We start from the raw sequence: 5,818 nt of genomic DNA, 5'->3' as shown, positions 1-5,818 counted from the left end.
TTGTCGTTTATAGAAAAAGTGAGGTCACTCGTATATAGACACATAGTTTCCCACGCAATGTTCAGAAAGGCACTGTCTACTGATAAGTTTACCAATTAAGACAACGCCTCGTTAGCAAATTTTAGGGTTTGCAGATCTTTTCAGACATTTATAGAAGTTGTATTTTTATTTTTTTCATAACTAATACCTGTTGTGTGGAGGACGATTATGAAAACTACCCGGTAAACGGTAATGTTTCCACCCTCGTTGTTCTTCTGGTTCTTGTTCTTCCTCTTCTTCTACTGATGTCGTTTAAGAAGAAACAAAAAGCAAACTGCGGTGATAAACATAACGAAATGTAAACGCATTTCTGGGAAGAAAAAAGACTTTAACTTGACGTCTCGTCAAGCGGCGGCCCGTCCCCCCTCCTTATTTAGCTTAATTTTTAGGCTAGACGGAGGCCCGAAGGGTTGAGTAAAATGAATTTCTCAGCCGGGTCCTCTACTTACTTGCAGATCTGAATTCGCCACTGCTTACATGCGTGCACAGAATTGAAAGTCATTTCTTCACAATGGTCTACTAGTGTTCTTGTTATGTCTTGAAAAGTTCACTCCTATGACTATGACATTCGTTGACAAAAAAGAAGGCCCAGCTTAAAATAAATTAAAGTTTTCTTATCTTCCAGATGTTGATGAATGCTCGCTCAACACCCATGACTGTCACTCCCATGCAATCTGCACTAACACAGAAGGGTCATTTACTTGCAAGTGCGACGTGAATGCACATTACATTGGTGACGGGAAAACATGCACTCCTCATCGTAAGCCGAATTATATGTTTTACTTCATTTTGTTCTCTTCGTTTTACCACTACTCTGACAATTGTTAACTTCTATTTTCTGGGAAAAGGTATCCACCAATATTTATGTCGGCAAAGAGCAACCTCTCGCCTGCCTGTCGATCATCTTGATTATGCTCTTGTCCAAGAATATACTCTTAATGAAATTTCAAATGCACCGAAAGCGAGATTTGCTTGTTTATTATTTCGATTGCTTCTGACTTTCTTGGATACTTTAATTCTGAGTGTATTTCAGGCTAACCCCGCTGATATGTTTAATTAGTCAAGTGTTTTTTTTAGGTATAGCAATTACTGAAGTCGTTGTCACTTTCCCAATACAGCATCTTTAAAAAGGATGAATTTCTGATTTACTTTCTTTTTACCAGGTGGCCTCGATGACTCCGTTATTTTAGCGAACGATGCCAGCAAGATATCGCAGTTAAATACCTGGCTTCTTCCGCACTTGCAAAGTCAAGACAGAAGTTATTGGAAACTGTGTTATAGGGCCTCCAATCATGGCTGGGGATCACGGACCTTTCACAGCTATTGTGATAACAAAGGTCCCACTGTAACGATTGTTAGAGTCGGGATCTATATTTTTGGAGGCTACAACGACAATTCATGGCAATGTAAGTGAGTGAAATAGCTAACTAAGATACCTACCAGGAAGGCTTCAACTGGTTGAATTAAGCCAAAGGGTCGTTGACCCTAGATGTTAAAGAAAGAAGAGATGAAGCCTTAACAGTTTTCGCTAGTAGTTCAGAACAACTCTAGTCTTAAATTGAGTTTTGTTTATCACTCGCAATATTGTGTAGTAATTTTGAAAACGTTGGCGTAAGAGGTTAATCAAATACTCACAAGACAATCTTACCTCGAGTCTGTTCTGTTGCACTTTGTAATAAAAAAAATGTCGCATCTTGTAATAACACTTGTAGTCGTACTTTCAATTACCAACTTGAAATGGATCGATGCTCGGAAGACAAGTAAACCCGATCTGAATAAGTATCATTATCGACAGCAACAGTAATAATAATTTCTCAACTGAACTAATTTCAGCTCCAATTCTCAAGTGGGGGCGGAGGAAAGTGTTCACATCAACTTCGGCCTTCCGCTTCCAGATCTTTGTAGGGAGTGAGTTCAACTCTTTCTGAAAATAAGATAAAATAACCAAATGGCAAATTTTGAGTTCAGTTTTTAACAGATATTATTTTTCTCCGAATTTCATAACTTGCTGATTTCTTTGCTTTTAAAGCACCGTTTTAAGCACATATCAATTTTTCTATAATTATTACCTCGATTTATTCGGGTTACAAGTAAAATGGAAAACACTTAGTTAATTAATATCTTAAACATGGTGGATCCAAGATGGCGGATGGTTCCAGATCCTTCTTTAGCAATGAATAACGTCGTCATGACATCACCACTAGTGTTTTAGATAATTAATGTGTTACTACTAATTATTGTATTATTCTATTTGTTTTGCCGATGCTGATACTTCTTATTGTTGGGTTTACTTATTCTCCGACCAGGCATTTTAAGTTCATTACCAATTGCGGCAAGTGTTATTAAAAATTGCGAAAGCTTGTTTATTACAAAGTGCGACAAGTGGTATTACAATGTGCGACAATTTTATTATTACAAAAGTGCGACTGAACACGGGTCACAACGTTGTTGTAACATAAATTGCATTTTAAACATTTGGAGTCAGTATTATTCGTCTTAAGGCACACTTTGAAAAACTTTTGTGACAACCAGTCAGCTTTTCAGTAAGTTTGAGTAGTACAAGTCTAACACATTTTCCATGCATTATCGGTGATGACAATATCTTTTAGCCACAGGGTCCTCCTTGTAAACAACGGCTTGGCCGTTTGTCTTCTTGTTCGATGGGAATCCGCCGTCCGTTTTAAATTTACTAATGGAGAACTCCTGGGACGAAGTTAGTTGCAACTTATGATACTCCAATTCAATTCAGTGCTGAAAATAAAATGACCCTCCGTAGGTAAGGGATTAAAATGTCCCGACCCTCCCCTGGAAAGTGTCCTAAAATTCTATGACCCTCCCCTGAATAAATGATTAATTAGCCCGACTTCTTATACAGTGGTACAGGAAAAATAATTCAGTACTTTCAAAAAAGCAAACTTGTATTAAAACTGACCTATGACGAACATGCAAGTGTTTTTTTTCTGTTGGGCAAACAGGGCAAAAGAGAGTTTTTGGTTTCAATGGGATAATAACTGTTTTTTCTTAACGACTATACGAAGCAAAGACAGAACCAACAAGATCAGACAATTTTCGCGAAAAAAGTTATACTTCTGAATGTTGTTTCAGTGGAGAACCCCTTCAAGTGACGCTCCAGCCAGGGGCAAATCACAAAACAGCAGGCAAAAAGAAAGCAAAACAGAACAAAATGAAGGCTAACTGTAGCGTGGTAATTATGAGAATCATTACACCCTAGCCACTCAAGAGCCATGATGCAGAGCCCATGGGGCCATACGCGTCAAAGTCTATCTTGGACTGTATTTTCCTTCATCGTATTCTTGAAACAAACCCAAAATAAGTGTATCAAGCGCTTGATACATGACTGCTTAATAGAGGTGACAACACTAAAACTCTAGTTGGATGGCGAAAAAGTGGCTGTGTCCGCTTAATGGAGGTTGAACTGCATGTCAGGAAATAATCGCCTGTCATGATTTTTGTATGATCACGATCGTGGCGGCTATATATATTTTGCGACCCTCCCTCTTTTCCTGTCATTTTTTTCATAACCCTCCCTTTTGAGGGGCTCAAAAAAACTGTGACCCTCCCCTGTTTTCCACCTCCCCACCCCCCCTGCTAATTTCTGACAAGTCTCTTATATATTACTTTCCTGCTCTCCGGGATTTATTAACCCACCATCGTTTCCTAAAAATAGACCGTTTTACAGTTATGGGCTTTAATTTGTACCCTAGACTTGGAATGAGTGTAAGGCTGAGGATACAAACCTCCTTTGTTTTCTTATTTGGCGGTTTGAAATAAAGTTAGCATAAGAAAACAAGATTTAGATAAGAAAGCAGAAATATTATGCTTGTATCAACACAAGATCATCTCCAGCCTTGTTTCCATCCATGACTGTAAAATGGTCTATTGAACTCGACTGAGTTACATTGTTTGTGTTCTGTTTTTTTTTTGTCTCTTCAGGGTCTACTGGTTATCAATATTCGACAAATACTTTCTTGTACTCACTAAAAAACTACAAGGGGTATGGATACTTCAAAAAGGACATAACTGACGGCTACTATAGGTACGCCACTTCCAGCCAATATTATGAAGGTCCAGTCTTTGGTGCGGGCCATGATATGAAAATTGCGGACAATGCGGGAGGAAATACCAATTCTTACTTTAATTGTCACTCGTACCGCAGTCCCTATTGTGACAATTATCTGTGGGTTGGAACACGCTACGGGAATAATTTCCGCCCAGATGAGTTGGAGGTTTATTATGAAGAGCTTGCTTGAAACTGGGCAGCAACAAACAACAAAGGAAACAAGAAAAACAACAACAAACCAGCGAAAAATAAACAAACAACAGCAATAAATAAATTAATAAGCAGAAGATTCAACAACAAAATGAGGTGTTAAAGCACCAACAGCGGTTAGCCATAGCACGACTAGTTTTGTCCCTATGATGGACCATTTTTGTTGGTAGCATAGTTCCATGGTACGAATTTGCTAAAAGGGAGTGTTTTCCTTTGTTAGGACTTATCCCTGTAGGTGTTCTTAGGAATCTCGAAGGCGATTTTGTTTTAAACTGATCAAACGGAGAAATATCATTTGCGTTAATGGAAATCCCGTCCGAAATGACTAAACTCAGATAGGCGCACGCAAATATAGTTATTTAGTTTTTAATTAAAATAGTATCAGTAACCTATAAACTAAATAGATGGCAATAAAGAGTTTGGGTACCCTGTAAAATATCCTTATTTTCTCTTACTGAGCACATATTAGTATTTTTCTCACTGAGCACAGATCAGTATGACACTCCCTACTCTCTAAGATATAATTCCTTTTGTTTGCAAGCTTGGCCACTTTATCATTCTACAAGATTGAAGCTATTCAGTAATACTGTTTTATGTTATCATTGTTTTTTGTTCTTACTTTGTTTTTAAGTAACCAATGATGTAATGGGCAATGTCATTTATTCTTAATTTAAATGACTATAAACTGAATTGAGTTGTCTTAGAGAAGTGAAAGAGTCTTCATTGGCATGGAAAGCCGGGTATGATACAAATGCAACATTGTGGCAAACTAGAATGTTGTTTTAGCTGGTTTACGTTTATGACTAGCTAAATCTACGCACCAAGTTGAAGTCATTTCCAAGTGCACGTGGTTTTAATTGTTTTCACTTCTTATCCAGACTCATCCACCGGAACAATATGGTGCGTGTTCATGGGCTGATAAGTACTTATCAATTGTTACTCAAACTAGTAATAAACAAGGGCTATGGAATGCGGGCGAATTAAAGCTATTAGATCGAAGGTCAAAACGCTCTTACATTTTAAGTAGATCCAAAATATTGCCATGATATAAACACTTAAAAAGCAAAAGGAATTCTTTTTGGTAAAGCGGTGTTGTTTTTTCAGTGCTTTTGCCTTCATCTCCCTTATTCCTAGCACTTTAGAATAGAACCTGCAGTGAGTTTTCTGTCAAACATTTCGTGTTCTAAAGTTCAGTTGTTTAACTATACGTCGCTGCGTTACTACTTCGTTTCCTGCAACCTAAATATTGTTCTTCAAGGAATATCTTTGATCACCGGATATCTGTCTACATTGTATTTTTGCCATTCCTGGAACCGAGAAGCTCATCTGTTTGAAGCAAAAACATCACAGGTCAGCCACTAGATTACGAGCAATCTCCCCATTTACACCAGGGAGCGACGACAGAGAGAACCAGGAGGGTTAAAGGGCGATCACGATCGATTGAGCAGGGAAGCCACAAGGGTAAAGGCCGAGGGAGACAGCGAAATG

At 38.2% G+C, this 5,818-nt stretch overlaps 1 pseudogene; it reads left to right on the top strand.

Annotated features, from left to right (window-relative positions):
* Positions 1-4,974, top strand: part of LOC140948248 (uncharacterized) — a 22,011-nt pseudogene extending 17,037 nt beyond the window's left edge.
* Positions 4,975-5,818: the final 844 nt, after the last annotated feature.

The sequence above is a fragment of the Porites lutea genome, chromosome 9 (genome assembly GCF_958299795.1).
Source record: "Porites lutea chromosome 9, jaPorLute2.1, whole genome shotgun sequence".
Taxonomy (NCBI): Eukaryota; Metazoa; Cnidaria; class Anthozoa; order Scleractinia; family Poritidae; genus Porites; species Porites lutea.
This window is presented reverse-complemented; position numbering and strand designations above follow the sequence as displayed.